This window comes from Delphinapterus leucas, chromosome 3 (genome assembly GCF_059928025.1).
Source record: "Delphinapterus leucas isolate spDelLeu-1000000601 "Yukka" chromosome 3, BTC_Dleu_Yukka2, whole genome shotgun sequence".
NCBI classification, from domain to species: Eukaryota; Metazoa; Chordata; class Mammalia; order Artiodactyla; family Monodontidae; genus Delphinapterus; species Delphinapterus leucas.
In genome coordinates, this window is record NC_143131.1 from 120,630,650 (window position 1) to 120,654,450 (window position 23,801).

General features: G+C 45.4%; 1 protein-coding gene across 8 annotated transcripts in view; it reads left to right on the forward strand.

Annotated features, from left to right (window-relative positions):
• The window catches only part of ARHGAP26 (Rho GTPase activating protein 26), a 484,190-nt gene that overhangs the window by 12,561 nt on the left and 447,828 nt on the right, over positions 1–23,801 (forward strand). Inside the window, exon 2 of one of the 8 annotated variants that reach the window (XM_089909438.1) lies at positions 9,167–15,417. The exons of the other annotated variants lie outside the window; for them this stretch is intronic. The gene's annotated coding sequence lies outside the window, so the exon portion shown is untranslated. The remainder of the gene's footprint in view (positions 1–9,166; positions 15,418–23,801) is intronic. 8 annotated transcript variants of the gene reach the window in all.

Sequence of the window (23,801 nt, forward strand, 5' to 3'; positions counted from 1 at the left end):
TTTGTGGTTCTAGTGAGGGTGCTGTTGAGTTTTTATCTTTGTGCAGTGTGCGCATTATTTCGGAAGTTTGGCAGGTGTAAAGGAGGGCAGTCTCCCACCTTTGGTGACTGGAGACCGTGACTTTGGGCCAGTAGGCACACCTTGTCTGTCTGCGAAGCTTCTCTGGGGAGTGGCGAGGGAGCTGGGCGCTTTTGTCCTTCTCTCTTCTGGCTGCCTCTTCGGCAGAGCTTAGCCCTTCCCCGGTGGAAGGCATGTGTTGGCTGTGGTCTCTATTCCTGTGCCTGGGACTGCTCATGTTGGGGTGGAAGGCTCCTGGTAGTGGAGTTCTGGGACAGGGCAGGCATAGTCCCTGCTCTTCAGGAGGCCAGGGGAGAACAGACAGTCCACAGTACAATGATTCCTATCAGTTTAAAAGGGTCTCTGGGGGAGGGAGCAGAGAACTTGGGGAGAGGCAAGTGAAGACATCAAGTCCAAGGAAACAGTGTTCCTAACCATCAGTCTTTTAAAACCACCTAGGTTATTTCTGCCCCACCTTTACCACATGTATTTATTTTGAAAGGGTCTACTCATTAAAAATTATGTTTATTTCAAACGGGAACTTTATAGCATTCTGAAATCATAGGTTTGATGTGGTTAGCAATATATTTTTTTCTAGAATATCTTTAAATAGTCATTAAATCATAATCATTAAATTGAACAATATTTGTCATTGTATCATCTAAAATAGTCTTATATTTTACCAGTGATTTGAGCTCCACTCTGCTTCGCACTGCCCTGAAGCAGAAGTGTGTGAGAGAACGGACATGTGGCCATCATGCCGGGAGGGGAGAGGAGGGAAGGGCAAAGATATGCTTCTCATGGGCTTCCCTAGTGGCGCAGTGGTTGGGAGTCCACCTGCTGATGCAGGGGACGCGGGTTCGTACCCCGGTCCGGGAAGATCCCACATGCCGCAGAACGGCTGGGCCCGTGAGCCATGGCCGCTGAGCCTGCACGTCCGGAGCCTGTGCTCCGCAACGGGAGAGGCCACAACAGTGAGAGGCCCATGTACCACAAAAAAAAAAAAAAAAAAAAAATGTGCTTCTCAGACTAAGGTACAGGTGTCAGGGTAGGTGGCACTGTGCCAGGGAGTATGCAGAGCAAGTGGCGGGGACTACACTTTACTGAAAATCTGTTTTACTCAATGGAATCGTTATTTGAATATTCAAACAAACGCCCATAAATTATAGAGGAGAAATCAAGATTCCATGGCACTTTTCATGGGAGACCTGCTGGTGTGGCTGAAGAGGAGAACGTAGTCAACAGTGGACAGAGGAGGGAGGAGCAGGGGTGTCCCCAGGGTTTCTGTCTTAGGGCTTGGGGCACTGGCTGAACTGTGCACCCCAGGAGAAGAACCGTGGTGTGTGATGGGGGATACAGGGTTAAGTGTCCTTGCTGAGTTGTTTCCATGGGACCTACAGGTGGAGACACCTACCAGGTGGTGGGGAGCACAGGTCAGGTGCTCTAGAGAGAGAAGGAGGTACTGCTGTAGGTTTGGGTTTCACCAGATGCTATTAGAGGTCCAGGCAGTGGTTCTCCACCTTAGCTGTCCATTGAAATCCCCTCCAGGTAGATGAGTCTGGGACTCATCCCCAGAGATTCTGATGTAATTTTGTCTGGGCTGCAGCCTGGGCCTGGGGAATTTTAAAGGTTCTCCAGGTACTGCTAATGTGCAGCACAGGTACAGAACCACTGGCACGGAGTAAGAGGAGAGAGTGGGGGCTGAAATTGTGGGGAATATCTACATTCCGCAGAATAGGTGGGTAGAATAGGGATGGAGAGATTTGTTCTGGTTAAGTACGAGGTGTGTCCTCCTGGCAGTTTGGGTGAGGGCTTGCTCGAAGGTCTTTGGATTTGCCCTTTGGAGGTGAAACTAGAGAAAGCAGTTTAAGTGAGAGGGTGATAAATTCACCTTCCAATATGATTCTGAGGAATAAATGAGATTCTTGTAGGTATTGTGAGTAGCAGGGTAAGCAGGCCCATGGTAAGTGCCCTGTGATCAGAATGTCATTATTGTCATTTCTAGATTGTCCTTGTTATAAGGTAGTGGTTCTTAAATGTGAATGTGTGTAAGAATTTCCTTAATTGCAGATTCCTGGATTCCCCCCAAGGAGATTATGGTACACAGGCTCTGGGGTGAGGTCCGGAAATCTGCATTCCTTGCAGGGACCTCCGCAGGTGGTTTGCATGGAGGGGGTCCTCGGACCACACATTAAGTTGAATAGGCCTGAGGAGATTCTACATAAGCCTGTCTCAGATCCTTTGTCCCCTCCTTGCAGTGCACAGCTATGCCGGCCATCCTCAGGTATCTGGAAGGGGAAGTTATGGCAGGTCAAGGAATGATGGGGGATTGTCTCCAAAGGGTGCGAGTTCTCCCGACTTCAGATATCTCAGCATGTGGCTCCATGCCTGGGATCCAGTTGTCCCATGAGCTTGGCCTGTGAGCCAGGACCCTTCTGTGGCATTGGGGGTCGGAGAAGCTCCTGCAGGGAAACTTCATGCTCACGGGCAGACACAGGGCACACATTTTCCAACAGTGAGTCCTGTCAGGGTTAAAGTCATTTGGGGTCAGAGCTTGTAATTACGTTGCACATTTTTTTTCTCTAAAAACCTTGAGGAAGCGTAATGAGCTGTCAGAGCTGTTGCATAGCTAGGGGGGGACTCTTGTCTTGGGGAGAGCAGTAGAGGGACTGGCAGATGGTCCTGGAAGGTGAGGTGCCCCAAACCCAGAGAAGGCTTATCTTCACCTGCTGCCTCAGAGCTGCCCTCGGGCAACTCATTTCTGGCAACCGCTCCTCCTTATCTCTGTTCTGATCTCAGCTGGTTTTCAGCCTCTGTGGGAGGGCTGGGTGACAAAGCAGACGCAGCCACTGATGGTGGGACTCCGGGGTGATGGGCCCTGCGGCTTTCCTGCCGCCTATTGTATCTGACTAGTGCCTTGAGATGTTTGACACAAATCCTGCCCTGGGTCGGTACCCAGCCGAGCATCAGTCTCACAACTCTGGCTGTGGGAGGTATGGAGGCCAGGAAAGCCCTGGGGAGGGATGCCTGGCCCAGTCCCGACTGCGCCCGAGGCATCTGGTCCTCTGACCAGGCCTTGGAGACTACAGATGGCTTTGCTTGCTGCCGTCTCCTGGCCCTCTGATTGAAGCCGCCCTGAGCTCAGTGTACAAGGTCAGCAAGCTACCACTGTTGCCAGCTCTGTGTAGAGCTACAAGATGGTTCTGGCTCCGGAAAGAAATCCCATTTCCTCTTTACAGAGCCAGCATGCTTGGAATCAGTTTCCCAGCAGGGAAGCTCTGCTCCACTGCATAGAATACTGGAGTGGAACTGAGAGCTTTTGGCCCCCGTGTCTTTTGGGATCTGTCTTTGGCTTGCTTCCTTCTCCCCCACCTCTTCCGGCTGGCATGAGTTCACACCATACTGCAATGAAAAGACAACCCAACAGGGCTTGGGGTTTTTTTTTTGAGGCACAGAGCTCAAGCGTAAAGATGGTCATCAACTGACGAGAACCCAAAATTGGCTTGTTTTCACAAGTTTCAGTTCTGAATGTTGGGGTCTCATCTTCCCCCTCCCCTCAAATCTGGAGAACTGAGTCTCTTTAAGAAAGAAGATTGAAATGCTTTTGGTGGTTATCTTAAATGAAAGACTTGTGAAATGTTACAGAGGAGAAGGATGACTCATGTCTTTTACTGTGACACCTCAAGCAGCAAGATACTGAGCTCCTCAAATGTGCCAGCATGGGGTTAGGCAATGGTGGGCAGAGACCTTGGAGGTCCTGTCTCAGGATTTTTTAAAGCAGCTTAATGAGATATATAATTCACATACCACACAGTTCACTCGTTTACAGTGTACAGTTCATGGCTCTTAGTATGGTCACAGAATTTTTCATCCATCTCCACAAGTAGTTATAGAATATGTTTGGTCATCATCCCCCAAAGAAACCCTGCACTCCTTAGCCATCATCCCCAACATCCTTCCCATTCCCCCCAGCCCTAGGCAACCACTTCCTCAGGATTTTAACCCACGGTCCAAAGTGTGGTGCTCTCCTGTCTGCTCTCTCCTTAGATCGTGTTAAGCTACATATCCTTTTCCTTCAGTGCATTCAAACAACTTGTGCTTCTCCAGAATGCTGCAGTTTCAGTGCCAGGGTGTTTGAATCTGGAGCTCCTTCTCTGTTCTGTTCACCCCCCTGACAAATGTGCTAGTGCGGCAGGCCTAATTCACATTCATTCCTGAGTGCATGTAGGTCTCTGGTTAGGACTTCTTTTATCCTGTCTTTCTCTGGGTTTTGATCTTACTTTGGAGAGAGTAATCTCCTGGTGTTAAGTGGGAAGGAACACCCAGTATCCAGTAGGTAGATTCCTTTGTTTTGAGCTGAAGAGAGTAACATCCTTTATTTCTACAGAGGAAAAAATTTCGGTGATACACTGATTTGGATAGTCACATTTGGAGGGTTTTAGCTTTATTTTAGGAACTGTTGGTAAAGAAGTAAGTTTCATAGGTGCTGAAATGGCAGTGGTTTGGGGCTATCTAAGGTCTTAACATGAAAGTCCTTCTTCCCTACAAAAGACCTTGTATTGTTCTAGGAAATGCCAGCCCAGATGTAGCTAACACATTCTCTACCATCTGTTTGTTTTCTCTTTCTCTCAGTTGCTTCTGTCCCTTCTTTTTCTTTCCCTTCTTTTTTCCTCTCATTCTTTCACTGTGCCCTCTCCCCACTCCATTTTGCCTTGCTAAAGGGCCAAAAAAGTGACTGATCTCTAACCTCTTGATTTTGGGAAAAACAAAGACTTTTGTGAAGGGAATGACCTGAAACCAATTTCCAGAGTTTTAGGGCTGTAGTTAAAAAGACTTCTAGATTTGAGGTGATTGTGAATCTGTAGAACCGGGAAGAAATGTGGGCTATCAGTGGTCCCATCTTGTAGAAAACACTGTGTGGGGTCCCCTTTCCTGTTACACTTCCTGTGTTAGGTTCCAGAGGTGAAAGGATGCTCAGAACCAGAGAGGGTATAGAACGGCTGGCCAGCTGGTTAGCTTTTCTGATGGGGACCTTATTTTTTTCTTCTCTAATGGGACCTGATGGCAAGCCTCATTTTTTATCATTGAGATGGGGGTGCTGTTAAGATTGTCTTCAACAAAAGTGGGTCAGTGATTTATATTTCACGAAAATAAATTTTGGGACACTGAATGAGAGCATGGTATTTGGGTTAGTTGAATAGGTCCAGATATAATTATGTATATTTATAATGCCAATTAGGGACCTAGAAACCTATTTAGGATAGGTTAGGAAAGTGGGTATGAAATCTGAGTCTTTACCAGTAGAATCTCTGGAAACAATTTATTTTGGACATATGTAAATGAGACCTGGATCAGATAGCTTACATCTCTCTCCCTCCCGCTGACAACCCCATGGTTCACAAAGTCGTTAACATGAAAAAAGCAGGATGCACCTTCTACCTTCTTTTGAGGTGTATATCCCTGGCCTTTTTCATCATGTAGGCTAATCATTAAAAAAACAAACCAAGCATTCCAAAAACAACTTGTAATTTTTTTTTCTGATTATACCAGTAATGCAGGTTGATGAGAGATAACTTAGAAATTACAGGTGAATAAAATGCAAATCATACCAATAGGACCGATTAGAGATACTCATTTTGGTTTTTATCATCTTTTCTACTCAGGTTATGATCATCTTTCCATATCATTACGCACTCTCCCCACTCTCTGAGATTGTTTTTAGTGGCTGTGTAATATTCCATGTGTACTGTTTCAAGACTTACTAATGACCTACTTTTGGACAGTTAGGTTGTTTCTCTCTTTTTTCCATGATCATTAACCAATCTATAGTGAACTTTCTTTTAGCTATGCCATCATTAGCTCCTTAGGCAAATTTATATAGGCTGTCCCATTTCTTTCCATATCTTTAAGATTCAGCTCCCATCTCTCTACTTGTTCCCTTTTTTTCCCTGCCAGTTGAGCAGAACTTTGGAGACAAAGAGAAGATGTCTTTTGAGAGTTCCACAGAATGAAGAGTCCCATATATTGAATGCATGTGGTTACATTCATTTGAACAATAATAATAGTAGTGGCATGTTTACCACCATGTAACTTTATTATATGTCAGAACCTTTTGTTACGTGTTTTACAAACTTTATTTCATTGCACCTTCACAACAGTATTATATGGTATGTACTAATACCGCAGTTATAGACTGGAAAACTTGAGACACAGAAAGCAAAAGTAATTCATCCAAGTAAAAAGTATTGGACTCAGGATTGGAACCTCTATCCACTGTGAACTCTTTTGCTCTCAACCAGTGCTATGCTGCTGACTATAATCTTAGCCCATTCCCTTAAATCTTCTGTTTCTTCATTTATAAAGTGGGAATAATAGTGCTTGCTTGAGAACACTATAAGGGTTAAATGAGCTAGCTGTGAACAGCATCTGGGCCCAAGTCACTGCAGCTATTGCTACTCTAATGACTGATTACTTCACCTTTTGTAAGGTAGGAATAATATAGATATTTAAAAAACTGTCTTTGTGCAGTGTCTACATCTGAGTCTCTGGCTTTCTCACTGGAGATGAACCCATGTATTAGGGATTATCTCTAGAAATTAGACTGGGCTTCATACTCTGGTCATTATTATATTGATGTCTTTGTTTTACACACATCCACTCACAAGATCCTGCAGCTTCTTCAGGACTGTTTGGGATGCTGACTTGTCAGAAGCCATTCTAAAAGTAACACATCCCATGGGTGCCTGCCCCACCCCACCCCTAGCCTCACTACCTAGAGGTGACCACCTTCACTTTTTTGAGCAGGCAGCTGACTTCTAACAGGGAGTTCTATCCTTAAGTCTAACCTAAGTATCTGTTGCAGGACTGGACAAAAAGTTGCCTTTTAGATAAGTGTTGGTGTTAAGTGGAGGTTGGTGATCTCCATCCTCTGGTCATGAGTTATTCCCGTTTCGAACTCCAGTCCTTTTATTTCCCACCCCCCCCGCCCGCCACCTCCCCATCACTCTTGTCTCTCAGCAGACTTGAACACTCAGGCGGTTCTGAGGAAAACAACAGCACACGACACTCTGAGAACATATCTAGGCTGGCTTCTCCGGGGATTCAGGACAAGGCACTTTCTAGCCATAGGACCTTTCCATTGCTTGGAACACCTTTGCTACAGCTCTTCATGGGGTCGGCTTCTTCTCCTCCTTCAGGTTTCAGCCAAAGGTCCCCTTAAAGAGTCCTCCCCTGACCACGTGACCCCCTCCTCTATGCCGTTACCCCATTTTATAGGTAATGTACCTGTCCCACCCTTTAAACTCCCCAGTGCGTGTTGAATGAATGATATCAAGTGTCCCTTCAAAGAGCCCGACCACTTGACTGTGTGTTCTGAAAGCAACTCTAAGTGTTCATGGCCTCAAGCATCTCTTGGTTCTCTTTAGATTTTATTTTGTTTAAAGAGTCCTTCTTGGACAGATCAGATGTGACTGCTCTGATTGGGTGACAATCCAGTCTACCTTTGGAGTAGCACAGGAAATGATGATGAGTTAGAAAAAGGAAGAATCAGAACGAAGAGTTGATTGATGCTTCACCCGCCTCCTCCTTGCTGCCCATCCCTCTGTCTGTGCTGGCTCTTTTTCTCTCTTAGATCTTTCTTTACCTCTTTATCTTTATGTTTATGAGGCAGAGGAAAGGAAAGAGAAATCCAATGTTTTAAAATCTGTGTCATAAGTAGCACCAAGCGAGAGGCCTAGGTCCCCTTGGCTGGGCCAGTTAACCTTCTATGAGGTGATTCTTTTCATAATCTTCACACCTAGAAGAAAGGGACTTACAGCTGATTCTTAAGTCAACAAGGTTGATTGTTCATGTCTTTTTCTTTAAAAAGAGAGGTTTTGAAAATTAGGGTAGTCTCTGTACCCTCTCATTTAAAGGTGTTAAGTTTTAACAGTCATTTTAGTTAAAGTAGCACAAATGGGAAGGCATCCTTTATAAGCCTGATAATCAATTTTAAAAGACTTGTTTTTCATTTTCCTCTAAAAAGATTAAAAAAATATTTCTTTTGTTCATGTTGCAGGCTGTATGTTGTTTGCTGACAGCGTTTCCAGCCAGAACCACATTGTTCTCCCAGGGTATTACTCCCACCCAGGCATACTGTCTGTAGAAAATTTTTCTGAAACCTTGTAGTGACTTTTTTACAAGATTGAATATCACTTCATTTGGATAGTTTTATGTGGACAAATGGGTCTTAACAGGAATCAGCCAACAAAAGACAGTGCTTCCCGTACAGTCCTTTACTTTCTAGGACTGCTGTCTTGCTAAATAGAATTTAAGCACGCGAATCAGTTTCTTGTCCCTGTCTTTCTTGGGCGCTGTCTCTGTTTTGTGTGGAAAGCCACCGTTCTTAGATATTTAATTTAGGAGTGGGCAGGGAGAGAGAAGAAACAGCATCACGTCTCTCTGTGTGCACACATATGCCCTGCTTGGCGACATCTGAGCACTAGAGACTCACTGACCCACATTCTTTCCCTCCCTCCCTTGCAGTGTACTGACTGTGCAGGGCTCTGGTGCCACAGTTACTTCTAAAACGTGTTGCCAAATGCAGAAATCTCTGTCCCCACTCACTTCTCAGTTGTTGGAAATGAGCTCATGACCTAGAGTCACAGAGCATTGTGGCAGTGCTTTCGGCATCCAAATCCTTGGAGGTGGCTAGGGAATGCACAGGATCATGGAGGATTCCAGAAAGTCCTGAACCTGAAACACCAGCTGGCCCGTGTTTTCCCGACTGTGCACCATGCCCTCCGCTCCCTGCTGATTTCTACTATCTTCATAAATAAAAACAGAGCTCTTTCCGTGTCAGAACCTTTTCTCTGTTTTGCTAACAAGCTGTTTCTGAAAGTATTTTTAATCTGTTTTGGGGGCACATCCACATCCACAGCTTACGTTCATTGAAGGGTAAAGTTCGAGGCCGGTGTGGGAGAGCCCCTGAAGACAGCAGGTGCTCTGTGGGCTGGATTTGGCCACTTTTGTAGAACAGCACGAACCCACCCCTGCCCTGGAGTCTCGGGGCATAAACAGGACATGCTGCGTGACCTGGAGGTCTGACATTCGTTCCTTTGCTCTTCCACAGGAATGACAAGGCTGAGGCCCGTTGCCGAGCAACCTTGGACATAATAGAAGCAAGAGAACTCACCCACTGACTGTTAAATTCCCTTTGCCTTTTTTCTCTGTTTTCTCTTGGAGGCTTGAGGGTTACTAGTTTTCGGTGGGAGGAGATCAAGTGTACTAATTTGAAAGACTGACTGTGAGAGTCTTACTGTTTTAGCCTCACTGGTCTCAGCTCTAATCAGGTAACTCGGCCTTAAATGAGAAGGACAGCTCTCAGGGAGCCCCACATTCCGGGAGCAGTTGGGAGAAGAGAGGCGAGCTTCCCCTGCTGTCAGCATGGACGTGGAGTGTTGGTGAGGTACTTTGCTGACTGTGAAGGCAGCTTTTGTTATCACCATCCTTGCAGTCGGTTTTCATAAAGCACATTGTAGACATGACGATCCCATTCCACTCTGACCATGCCAGACAGGCCACTTTCTTTTTTTTTTTTTTTTTTTAAACATCTTTATTGGGGTATAATTGCTTTACAATGGTGTGTTAGTTTCTGCTTTATAACAAAGTGAATCAGTTATACATATACGTATGTTCCCATATGTCTTCCCTCTTGCGTCTCCCTCCCTCCCACTCTCCCTATCCCACCCCCAGACAGGCCACTTTCTATCTCGAGGGAGGGAGGACCCAGTCCAGGCTGCTTACGCAGGAAGAGAATTGATTGTAGTCTGGAGCTGGAAAGCCCAGGGATGTTCTGACTTCCGACCAGCCCGGCTCCCGTGGCTCACATGGTGTCTGTAGGCCCCAGTCTCTCTGCATCTCTCCATGCTGTTTTCCTATAGGTTGATGCCATTCTCAGCCTCTTCCCTCACGTTGGCAAGAGGACCTGTGACCAAGAGTTCGAACTGAAGCCCTGAGCGTGGTTCTCATTGGCTTTTCGTTGAATCACCTGCACATCCTTGAGATAATCCTTGAAGCTCCCCTGGCCTGAGCCCAGAGTGGAGTCAACAGCATATGGGGTCCATGTTCCAAGTGTCAGGAATGGATGGTTTCCCAGAGGAATATTAGGGTGCTGTAAATACAGAAGAAGAGGGGATAGCTGCTGGGCTGCCAGGGCAACAAAATTCCTCCACCCTGGCCTGCATAGATTGAACAGGGTCATCCAAGGAAGAGAAAGGGCTCTGCTTCCCAAATATCTCATGGTTCTTGGCCATGTTTGGATAAGTTAATTTGGGCTATCAGGCTATTTTTAAGTAAAGTAACCCTGGAAATTCAGATTTGGAGGGCAAGAAATGAGACAGTGAGGAAGCCCTGGGGACCACCAGGATTGGGCAGACCATGGGCAGCTGAGAATAGTGTTTGGGAGCCGCGTGCCTAGTGAGCAGGGCATGGGGTGTCTGGTGGATAGGAGGGTGAGAGGGGACTGCCCCTGCTGGGACAAACTGTAAAAAACACAAAACTCTGTATGAGAACTATTAAGTAACGTAGCAGATCCATAACCTCCCAGGCGACAGCTGATTACCTTACAGCCCAGCCAGTACGCGAAAATAGTTCTCCATTTTCCAGAGCCTGTTTCCCCTTGTGATACTTATGATTTGGGAAGCAGAATATATCCTGCAGCGCTTGTTTTGAATCTGCTGATGGCTAGTTTAGTGGATTAGACGACAAGGATCAGCGAACGTTTTCTGTAAAGAGCCAGATAGTAAACGTTTTAGGCTTTGTGGGCAACATACAGTCTCTGTCGCATAGTCTTCTTTTATGCCTTTTTTTTTTTCTTTTACAACCATTTAATAAGGTAAAACCCATCGTGGCTCAGGGGCCACAGTTTGCTGAGCCCCAGTATGGGTTGTGGAGTCAGACCTGGGTTCCATTCCTATCCATGTTGCTTGTGAACCGTGTGGGCATTTTAACCTCTCAGAGACTCAGTTGTCTGAGTTTTCTCATCTGTAAAGTAAGTCTGATAGAAGTACCCACCTCATCGGGTTATTGTGAGGATGGCTCAGAAAGTATTGGCTCCTTGGAATCATGATGGTGACCCTTTGCCACTACACAGCATACTCTGGGGGGAAGATGGGGTTGAGCTCTAAGAGTTGTAATTTCCATTGTTCTTCCTCTTTTGATGCCCGCTTTTTCTCTGTTCTGGACAACTCATCATCAGGTTTTGAGAACTTGGTGCCAATCTCAGTTTCATTTCTGGTCTGTTCAGGAAGCGACCCACATTTTAATCCATATTTGGCAGTAACCGAAATAAATTGTCTTGGTTCATTATCAAAATGCAGAATATGTACTTGTTTTGCTTCCAGCCTGAAATTCCCTCCTTATCCACTTTTTCACTACATTCCAGTTCATCAGCCTATCAAGGCCTCTTACTAAAGCTGGAAGGAGAATTGTTTTTTTTCTGTATATCAGAGAGAATGTTAGTTTTGTGGATTTTTGTTTGTTGAACTTGGTGGATGGATGTCAACCTATTACCTGCACTTCGTACAGGCAAATTATGATGGAATGGGTAGAAATCACATGACCTTTCAAATCCTCAGTATCCTGCAAACTCCCACCTTCTTTAAGTCTTTGCTCAATTGACACTTTTTCGGTGAGGTCTAACCTGGCAGCCCCTCCCATCCTACTTCTCCATTCTACTTTTTCCTGTAGTACGTTTCTCATTCTAACATACTATATAATTTGTTTATTATGGTTTCTTTTTTGTCTGTCTCTCCCTACTAGAATGAAAACTGTATAAGGTCAAGGATATTTATCTTTGTTCACTTCTGTATTCCCTGTGCTTTGAATAGCATCTGGTACATAAATAAATATTTGTTGAGTGAATGAATGAATGCTTTGATTCCTATATTGGAATGTTTACTGCATCCTGTTCTCCCTTGCCTAGAAATCCATGAGACTTGGGTTTGAATATTGACTGTGCCACAAATTGCCTCTGTCTTTGAGCAAATCATTTAATCTCTGGGGACTGTAGTTTGCTTATCTTTAAAATAAGGGTTTAGAGTAAATGATTGCTAGATTTCCTATTTGGTCTATAGTTCTGTGATTATAATCTCAGGTTAAAAGAGACGATGTACTACTATTAAATTTGCCACAGATATTTCCTGAAAACAGTTTGAATTTCATTGGTGGGCACAGTGGGTTGAAAGAGGTTCATAAGACGTTTTTAGAGGTACCTTCTGCCTTCCCTAAAACAGTTCTCAAGTATTATAGTTTGGTTGTTTTCAAGAACCTTTTTTTTTTTTTTTTTTTTGCGGTACGTGGGCCTCTCACTGTCGTGGCCTCTCCCGTTGCGGAGCACAGGCTCCTGACGCGCAGGCTCAGCGGCCATGGCTCACGGGCCCAGCCGCTCCGCGGCATGTGGGATCTTCCCGGACCAGAGCACGAACCTGGGTCCCCTGCATCGGCAGGCGCACTCTCAACCACTGCACCACCAGGGAAGCCCAAGAACCTTTTCACTAGCCCTTTTAGGATAAGGTGCAGATGTCTTGATAGTATTTTCTGAGCCCTGTGTCCTCTGGCCCCTGCCTGCGCCTTAGTTTCACATTGTCTTCATGTCTGTGCTCTGTGTTCCAGTCCTCCTAAATTTATTTTGGTTTCTCCGATGGATGATGGGTTCAGCCCATTGAATATTTCTGTTCTTTCTGCCTGGTATCCCTGGTGCCTTCCCCATCCCCTTTGGCCAACGCCTACACATACTTTGGATCTCAATACACAGTGGGTATGGACTTAGGAGGGATTGGCAATAGGGTTCCTAGTAGTAGTGAGATTCTACTAGGAATCTCACTAGCTAAAGCAGAGACTGAAAAGGCCTGAGTTTGCTCAGGAACCATAACCAGTCTGGGTTGGCTGGAGCATCTGTGCAATAAGCATGCCAGGGTTTTGGGGATTAGACTATAGAAGACTTGGGTACCACAGTGAAGAGACTGTCTTCATTTAGTGGATACTGGGAAGCCAGTGTAAGTGTTTTGAGTAGCACAGTGACATAATCAAAGCTATATGAACTAAATAGCACAGATGTACATCTAAGAGCATTGAAAACATCATTTCCCTAATCCCTAAAGCATACTTGGGGGCATAAATGCTAGGGTTCCTGTTTTGCAGTTGGGGAAAAGCTGGGACACATAATGATTAAGGGACTTATTTTAGGCGTCACAGAAAAGCAGTGACTGAGCCAACAAGTATCTTTATAATTAGATAGCATTGTAATCTACAAGATTGATGAATGTTGCAAGTGGCTTTGTTCATTTTTCAAGTGGGTAGCAAGGTGAATAGTTGTGTGAGTGTCTCTCAGAGGTGACTGACTCATAGGTATTTCTGGAATCTTTGGCAGAGGCTTGGATTCTGTTTAGGTGATAACTGGATCCTCTGAGGGTAGATAAAGGATGCTTCATTGTGTCATAGCTGTTGTCGCCCTACGTGGTTGCTATATGTGTAGATTTAGCAAAGTCAAGGAGTAGATAGATGCCAATTTCCTCTCCTGGCTAGTTTAGGAAGAGTTCTTTCACAGCAAGCCTTGTCTGTGATTCCAGTTTACTTAAGCTTTAAGGGAGGTATTGGGTTTTGCAGCTTCGTTACAGACTGTGTTTTTTTTTTTAATTTATTTTATTTTTTAATTTTTTTTATTTTTTGCGGTACGCGGGCCTCTCACTGTCGTGGCCTCTCCCACTGCGCAGCACAGGCTCCGGACGCGCAGGCCCAGCGGCCATGGCTCACGGGCCCAGCCGCTCCGCAGCATGTGGAATCTTCCCGGACCCGGGCACTAACCCATGTCCCCTGCATCGGCAGGCGGCCTCTCAACCACTGCGCCACCAGGGAAGCCCTACAGACTGTGTTTAAAGCTGGGTTTAAAAATACAAGACCTCAGTGGTATAATTGATGATCTCCCAAGACTAATTCCCAGCCTGTGATGAAACAGTACTTCTCAACCTTCAATGCTCATCCAAGTCGCCTGGGGACCTTGTTAAAATCAGGTTCTGATATAGGGCTTGGAACTCTGTATTTCTCACAAGCTCCCAGTTGATGTTGATGCTGTCAAGTTGCAAGGGAAAGACCTGGATCTCCCTTCACCTGAACTTTCTTCCTTTCCTCTCTTCCCCAGCCTTCCTCCTTGGTGTCTCAGACACTTGTCTCCATTTTGTGGCTGCTAGTATTTGCCACCAAGACTCATTGTTTAGCTTGTGACTACCTCGGTAGCCAGAATGGTCTTTGCAAAGTAAAAATCTGATCATGTCACCTTACTGTTTAAATCCCTTTAGCGGCCCCCAGTGCACCCCCGTATCCTGGTCTGGCCCATTTGCCTTTCCAGTTTCATCTTGTACCATCTTTGCATTTTCCAGCTGCGAGGTGCCTTTTCCGACCCCTTTGATGCTCACGTGCCTCCTATCACAGGGCCTTGGCACACACAGTTCCCTCTGATGCTGCCCTCCTCTGCCTCCTTTCCCCTAACTACTACTCCTTCAAATCTCAGCTCAAGTGCTACTTCCTCTGGAAGCTGCCCCAGGCCTCCCTGTTGAGTGACCTTCTGCCTTGGCCTCTTAGGCCATTGCCAGGCCCCTTTGGTCTCTACCTGGGGTCAGCAGCAAGGAAGTGGGGGGTTTGGCTGGGGCCTAGCTGTATATTATGTTCCAATAGTCTAGTCAGTTCAAGCATCGTGCATCATTTTAGGAAGTTGTAGATTGCCCAAGAGCTGCTTTTCAAAAACACCCTGCCTGGGTGGTGGTGGCGAAAGTGTTCTTCGTAGTGTGAAGGAGGAAGAGGAAGAGCACAGAGTATCCACTAGGAACCAAGTCATGTCATCTTAAGCTGGCTTTCAGGGCTGTTGTTTGTGTGCACGCACTCGGTGAAATCGTCCTGTGTCCCCCTCTCTGCTCCCATACTTCTCCTTTTTCTGTTGTTCTTGCAGTTTTATAATTGCAGAAACTATATCCCAAAGAGAGCAATAGCCTAGCTCAGGGCTGTAGGACATAAGGCTGAGCTGAGAGAAGAATCCAGATGGGATTGCTCCTGGGCCTCTTCACCTGCTGTGCTGCTGCTCTGCATGGGGGGTGGGGGCGTCTCCTTAAAGCCCAGCAGCCCTTTGGCAGCTTCCTGGGCATGCACACAGCCCTGCTGAGGTGCGGCTCTTCCTTCACAGCTGGAATGCCTTGAAGGGGTACCCGGAATGTGTTCTGCAGCAAACCTACCGAACCTCAGTAATGTGGTCACCTTTCCTGCTGTGTCACAATTCTAACAGCAGTGAATACTATCATGAGTAACAACAGTGGGTTTTTTTTTGTTTTTGAGGTAAGATCTTTAATTTATTATCCCATTAAAATTTTTTTTTATTTGTGTACAATTTTTAAAGGTTACTTTCCATTTACAGTTATTGTAAAAGTTTGGCTATATTCCCTGTGTTGTATGATACATCCTTGAGCCTATCTTACATCCAATAGTTTGTACCTCCTACTCCCCTGCCCCCCCCATTGCCACCCCTCACTGGTAGCCACTGGTTTGTTCTCTATATCTGTTAGTCTGCTTCTTTTTTGTTATATGCACTAGTTTGTTGTATTTTTTTTTTTTTTTTTTTTGTGGTGCACGGGCCTCTCACTGCTGTGGCCTCTCCCGTTGCGGAGCACAGGCTCCAGACGTGCAGGCTCAGCGGCCATGGCCCACGGGCCCAGCTGCTCCGCGGCATGTGGGATCCTCCCAGATGGGGACACGAACCCATGTCCCCTGCATCAGCAGGCGAACTCCCAACCACTGCGCCACCAGGGAAGCCCTGTTGTATTTTTAAGATTCCACATGTAAGTGATATCATTCAGTATTTATCTTTTTCTGTCTGACTTATTTCACTTAGGTTAATGCCCTCCAACTTCTTCCATGTTGCTGCAAATGGCAAAATTTCGTTCCTTTTTATGGCTGAGTAGTATTTCATTGTATATGTGTACCACATCTTCTTTATCCATTCATCTGTTGATAGACTGCAACTATGGGTTTTTTAAAAAGAAAATATTTATTTATGGCTGCGTTGGGTCTTCATTGCTGTGCGCAGGCTTTCTCTAGTTGCGGCAAGTGGGGGCTGCCCTTCCTTGCAGTGCGCGGGCTTCATTGTGGTGGCTACTCTTGTTGGGGAGCACGGGCTGTAGGCGTGCAGGCTTCAGTAGTTGTGACACACAGGCTTCAGTAGTTGTGGCACACAGGCTCAGTAGTTGTGGCACACAGGCTCAGTAGTTGTGGCACATGGGCTTAGTTGCTCCACGGCATGTGGAATCTTCCCAGACCAGGGCTTGATCCCGGGTCCCTTGCATTGGCAGGCAGATTCTTAACCACTGCGCCACCAGGGAAGCCCACTATGGGTTTTTTTAGAGGCATATTTTAATGTGTTCCCCCTTTCCCCTTTGGAGATTTGTCCTCTGTATTTTGGATCCTTCTCGTAACTTTTTACGACTTAGACTGAAGGGTGCGCTTAGCTTCTAAGCTCCATGAGGACAGGGTCTGGGGCTGTATCCTCAGTTGTCTGCACAGTGACTGGCAAATAATAGCCGCTCCACAAATGGTCATAAGGAGAAACTTATTAATTTGCAATATGGTGAGACTCCCAACCTCATCTGTCCCCCACTGACCTGATCTTTCAGCAGCCCTAGCAGTGATGCTTTGAGGCGGAGAGTATTCGTACCTGTGAATTCCTGCACAGGCTTTGTTCTGCCAGCTGTAGGGAATGACACGAGCCACAGGAGCATCGTTGTAATTGGCTTCACGGCTGCTTATTGTCCTGCTTGACTCACTGGCCTGATGCAGTGGGACGCACAGTATTAAATGAAATGGCTGATCCACTGGGGCAAATCTAGAGGTGGTACCTTGTTATCTTCCTCGTATCCTTGAATGTGAGCTCTGAGAGGAGCCGTACTTATCTTGCCTTTGTCTGGCATGGTGAACCAGAGAGCACTGGCTGCAGAATAAATAACTATAAAAAACCCAGACTAAGTGGATGAATGATGAATACATTTGTCCTAACTTAAATGTTGGGGTGCAGAGCTGGGGAGGATCATAGAGACACACAGCTTACTCACGTCTGTTCTTTATGACTCATCGGAGTACCCCCGTTCCCCGGCCCTTTATTTTGGGCTTCTCTTCCATTGAACTACCTTCAGAAGGCCAAGCTCTTTTTCTCTTTTCTTGTCTAATCCCATTATTTGTGCTTCATTAATAGACCTGCTTGTGGTGGTAGTGCAGTGATTTCCTGACTTTCTGCAGTTCTTCTTGGGAACCCAGCAGCGTGTTTCCAGTGCTCACGTGTGCTTGGAACCTCCTAGTCGTGTGGTGTCTGTCTGCTGGAAGGTCTTGGCATCAGGGTGAGAGGAAAGCAGGGGTCGAGATGATGAGCCAGGCTTATTTCTTGTTCCAGTCTAAGCAAGTGTCTAGGGAGTTCCCTGGTGGTCCAGTGGTTAGGATTTGGCACTTTCACTGTGGAGGCCTGGGTTCAACCCCTGGTTGGGAAACTGAGATCCCACAACCCGTGTGGCGTGGCCAAAATGAAATTAAAAAAAAAAAAAAAAAAAAAGCAAGTGTCCAGACCTCCCCATCCTATGAGGAACATCAGGGCACAGACAGGCTCCAGATGGAATGTGTGTGTTTGTATGTATGGTTCAGTCGTCAGCTCACTGTAGGTGCTGTTTCCTGTGCTTGAGGCACCTTTAATTGTGTGGTTGTTGGTTGGGGCCCAGGGCTGATTGCTTTTTCTTTGCTTTTAAAATTGTTTTGACATGGCTTTAATTCACTTCTTTGGTCTTGAGCTGGGGAATTTCCGCAGGAACCTTTGAATCGTGTCTTACACACCATACAGTTCTACGTCCTGTCATCTCTAAGCTAACATCCATGCTCCTAGTGCTGTGCTGGGGAATAGTGACAGTCCTAACTAATATGTATCGATGACGCCCTGCGTGGCAGACTTCTGTAAATCCTGTACACGCTCTCAGTGAATCATCAAAACAACCTTAGAAGGTAGTGATGCTATCACCCTTGCCACCATCTCCATTTCATAGGTGAGGAAAGCCATGAGATCCACATGGAAAGATATTAGATGCCCTTTTTTGATAAAAACAAACAAAAGGAAACAAACTAAGCATGCTTTGAGAAAAAGGAATGGGTATCTTGCCTGAATCACAGGCATATTTTCTAGGCTGCCTGCTAAGGTGTAAGATTTAGTAGAGGCTTTTTTTTTTTTCCCCTTTTTCTTTTTTAGAATTGTTACCAAGGAGATATATTGCCTCCGAAAGGCAAATATGATGAAGAAATCCCCCCCGCTTTTGTCTACTCCCGTGTTTGAAGAATGTCACCATACCCAACTGTTTTCCTTATAGGGAATAAGGATGAAAAGTCCTTGTCCTGAACTCTGGTGGTTAGAGTATAGCCCACACGTCTCAGGGAAACACTGCATTCTTTAAAAATGATTTAAATCCATGCCATTCATGCTCATCTGTAATGCCAGCCATTGGTTAGAGTATCCATATAAGCTGTGGCCTTCAGTCTGGTGAGACTAGAGTGGGCGTGGGTCAGATTCAGTAACCTTGGAGAAAGTGGATAAAAACTGGACTGAAAAGAAGAACGTCATAGAGGATCTGTTCCCTCTTAAACCCCTGGCAGCTGTAAAGACTGTGAGCCTTGGGCTGAGAAAAACTGTTCTGTGGTACCTTCTGTAAGAATGAGGCCTTTGTTTACAATGAATGTCCAGGGAATTTTCTGTTTTTTAAATGTTATTTATTTATGGCTGCTACTCTTGTTGTGGTGCACGGGCTTCTCATTGAGGTGGCTTCTGTTGTTGCGGAGCATGAGCTCTAGGTGCGTGGGCTCAGTAGTTGTGGCACTTGGGCTCAGTAGTTGTGGCACACGGGCTCAGTAGTTGTGGCACACAGGCTCAGTAGTTGTGGCTCGCGTGCTCAGTAGTTGTGGCACACGGGCTTAGTTGCTCTGTGGCATGTGGGATCTTCCTGGACCAGGGCTCAAACCCATGTCCCCTGCATCAGCAGGCAGATTCTCAACCACTGCACCACCAGGAAAGTCCCCAGGGAATTTTCTTTTTTACAGTAATGGCTACAATTTTCTCAATTGTAGCCCAGCTCTATGATCACTGGTGATGATGGAGATAAATGGATGTGTTGAGTTGACATTTTTCAAATTTCATTTTGATTCTAGTCTTATTTTCAGAGCATCCTTTAACAGAGTTGTATCCAGTCAGAAGGATTTAACTCGTTTAAGGTTTGGTCACCTTTTTGTTTTTTCTGTCCTTAATTTTAGCGGAAAGGCTCATTAGAAGTGAAATTGCTGAGATCTGGCGGTAGAATGGCAGAGAGGAAAAGCAATTATAATCATCAGCCGAAGTGGCTCTAGAGTGTTTTGTGGATTGAAGTTTCTCAGTTTTATTGATAGAGAAGTAGATATTGGATAAACATATTTTAACAGCTTTTATTGAGATATAATTCACTTACCAGAGCATTGGAAATGTGGAATTAGCTCAGGGACACCTGATAGATTGTAGGCTGAGTCTGGGACTCTGGTGAGAGGCCTTGAGACTTAATAATTTTTAGGTTCAAATTGAGAGGCCCAAACTGGGGTTTGATTCTGTCTCCCCTAAGCCTCAGTTTCCTCACCTGTAAGATAGAGATAATAGTACATGCTCCTCCCTCATAGGGCTAATTTGAGGATTCAGTGAGCTAATAGTGCATATAAAGTGCTTAGCAAAGTGCTGGTTACAACCTCAGTAAACGGTGGCTCGTATAGACCCTTTAATCCAGCTTCATGCAGAGATTCTCACTAAATTTGGGAACCTTATCTTTCTGGCCTGCATAGTTTTTCTGTGGTTAAAGAACAATTAATTGAATTGAAGATGCATTCTCCTGTGTCAGAGAAATAAAGTAGTTCTGTGGTACCAGTTTAATCTAGAGTTACCAGATGAAATACAGGATACCCAGTTAAACTGGAATTTCAGATAAACAATGAAAATTTTGTAATGTCGGGTCAGTCCCTAATATTTGCCGTTTACCTTAAATTTAACTGGTTGGGGCTTCCCTGGTGGCGCAGTGGTTGAGAGTCCGCCTGCCGATGCCGGGGACACGGGTTCGTGCCCCGGTCCGGGAAGTGTCCCACATGCTGTGGAGCGGCTGGGCCCGTGAGCCATGGCCGCTGGGCCTGCGCGTCCGGAGCCTGTGCTCCGCAGGGGGAGAGGCCACAACAGTGAGAGGCCTGCGTACCGCAAAAAAAAAAAAAAAAAAAATTTAACTGGTTGTCTTGTATTTTTATTTGTGAAATCTGGCAACCCTAATTTAATCCCACTGTTTCCCCTGTTTGGAATCATTGTCTAACTTTATGATTACTACAAATGAGTTGAGGAATTTTGAATAGGATGTAGGGATAGAATTTTATTTGCTTCTCCCCTGCAGCCACCATCCTTTGTTGTGCCAGTAGAAACCCATCATCCACTAAAACGCTCGTTGCATAGCAGCCGGACGTCTTTATTGAGAAATAAGCCAGAAGGAAATCTCTCTGATGGCATTTCCTCTACTGCATGGTATTGCTGAGCTTGTGGTGAGGAGGATGTTGGGAATGGAATTGCAAGAGTCCTGCAGCGATGTTTGCGGTTCACCTTGGAGGAGTTGGGGGTCCACAGGCAGGGACTCTGGTGGCATCCAGGAAGCTATGTTCTCAGGCTTCAGGAGCCATTTGGAAGCTTTCCCTGGGCAGGACTCCAGCAATGAGCATCCTTTGTCTGCAGGTCTAGGGAACACACGAATACAAAAAATCCCAGTCCTTGGTAACTGAGGAATATATAGTTTCATAGAGAGATAGGGTCAGCACGTACCAATAATTGCTGTAATTTACTGAGCACTTCCTTGGTGACTTTGCCTCAACACTGGTAGGTGCTTTCCATGCATTGTCCCAGTAATCCTCACAGCTTCCCTAGGAGCAAGGTCCTATGATTATCCCCATTTTTCTGCCAGAGGAAATTGAAGCTTCAAAAATGGGATGGAGCCCGGAGCCACACATAGGTTGGTCTGACTTTTAAATGCCTCTGTTCTCTCTTGTCTCCTACATCAAAAATTGCATGTATAGGTTGAATCACATGAAACTACCAATATTCTACCAACCATTTTTGACCTACAAAAACGACAATTTCATATAGTTCAACCTAATCCAAAGATTTAGATGATATAGGTACACACATATACATACACACATACGCACACATATATGTAACACAATTCATTGTTATATAACTATTACACATAACTTGCTGAGGCTGACAGGAGTGAATGAAGTATGTGGTTCAGGTTACTAGAGAGGGCTTCTGGGAAATTAGTTTTCATTTGTTCATTCATTCACGCACCCACTCACTCAGTGGCTCCCTCACCAAATAGAAACTCACTGAATTCTGCCAAACATCATATTAAGCATAGAATTGAGCAGGGACTTTTTTTTTTAATTATTATGAAAAATGTCACTCTTGCCCATTTGTAGTCAATCCTGCTCTCATTTGTAGGCAACCACTGATCTGTTTTCTGTATGCTGGTCTTTTCTGGACATTTCATAGAAATGGAGTCATATATATACAATATGCGGTCTTTGTTTCTGGTTTCTTTCACCTACCACAGAATTTTCAGGTTCATCTGTTGTAGCATGTATCACTAGTTCGTTACGTTGTACAGATGGACACATTTTGTTTTTCCTTTCACCAGTTCATAGATATTTGGATCATTTCTGTTGTTTGGCTATTATGTATATTGGTACTATGAACATCCTCTACTTTGTGTGGCTTTGTTTTCATTTCTCTTAGGTAGGTAACTAGGAATGGAATTGCTGGGTCATATAGTACATTTCTCCTTGAGCAGATTTTTGAGGAAGGAGAGTAAAGAATGGGTTTACACGAAGGCTCAAAAGTGGAAATGAGGTTTGGATTAGCCAGCAAGGCAATGATGACTTGGAGTAAAATGCCAGAACCCAGAAAGGTGAGCTGGACAGATTTTAAATTAGGACAGTTAGGAAGGGCAGCTGGAGTTAGCCAGAAAGATCCTGATGTCCACGGAGGCTAATGCTGCTTCTCTTTTCATATTTGGCAGAGTGGGCAAAAGGCTTCTCTTTCCATTGCTGTTTTTGGACACAGGTATTGGAATACATTTTATAGTCTTCCCACAGTGATAGTCCTTTACAGGAAAGTAGCAATGTCTCCTTCTGGAGCGTCAGTTCTCAAATGCCGGGCCCCACAGTTTTTGCTGAGAAAAATACAGACAATATAACGGGTTTTTCACAAAGCTAAATTTATATAATGTGTCTTATTCTGAGAATGCATCTCTCCTATTATTTTGGAATAGTTAAGACTGTTCTTTTTATATTCAGTGATAGTAATAAATTTTTTTTTTTAATGGTTGTGGTTGGAATAGTAAAATTGGCACCCAAATGCGCACATGTGTGTGCGTGCACGTGCACGTGTGCTTCGGTATTTAGTTTAAGTTGGTTGTTGAATCTGGGAACAACTTTTCCAAAGAAGGTTTTGGCAAAGAGGTTGTTGGCATCCATGGTGGCCCTTGTGTTTTGCCTCCTTCCTGATTTTCTTATATAATTGTGGATTGTGGGCATCTGGAGTGATGCCTGGGTGAGACCAAAATAGAAGATTAGAGAAACCAAGAAAGGACTCTCCCAGGCACGTCATCCCCTTCCTTCCTTAGCCGTCTGACTCTGTAAATATATGCAGCGGATGGGCTCATGCCGTCTTCAGTCTCTTTGGTAGTGTGAGGAAGCCAGGCTAAGCTCAGGATGGATTTCTCAGGCATGTTTGGGGCTACCCGACATTTGATTCTCTTCAGGGTAGGCGGTTGTTTTCTTTGCATCTTCTGCTGAGGCTGGAGGCTCTGTAGAAGCAGAACTGTGGTGAGAGCTGTGGGACAGAATAGCAGCCCTGGGTCCCGAGGGGGAGGGGCGCCCCCAGTCTTGCTCGCCAGTATCTACACTCTAGCCTGGGGTCAGGCAGTAGAATTTTTCTGTAACGTGATCCTTAAGTACACATAGCCATTTTTCCCAATTAATCACAAAAGTGTTGGTTTGACGCATGAAATTAACAAGAATGCAATGCATGGAGCCCAGCACAGTGCTAATGAGTGCGCTCAGGCATGGTGTAATTTGACCCTAGCAACAATTGTGTTAGAGAGGTGTGTTTATTCCATTTTTGTGTGAAGCAACTTCTGGTCAGGAATGCTTAGTAACTTGTTCATTTAACTTGCCACTGCATGAGAGATGAAGAGCCGGGATTCAAACCCAGCCTGTTCTCTTAAAAACCCAGGCCCCTCCGTTCACCCTTCTACCTCAAATCTCATTTCCAGAGGCCTAGCACTTTGGTCCCCCTTCACTGTGGAGGTCTCGTGTGTGAAAAGTTTGCTGAGGTTGGCTGCCGTGGGCCATGCTTAGCAAGTTCTCCCTGCGGCAGCCCACACAGCTCCGGTGTGTCTGACATACCCTGTTTGCTGCCCCTCTGTCTACAGATGGCTCTGTTGATTCAGCCTTGGGGAAGTCTTTACCCTGGCTGCCCTCCTCACCCCTTTTGTTGATACATCCCCGGAACGTTCAAGTTCACACCCGAGGTGCAACCCTGGCTCCTGGGGCTGAGGACAGGATGTGAGCGCCTGCCCCGGTGCTCATGGGTG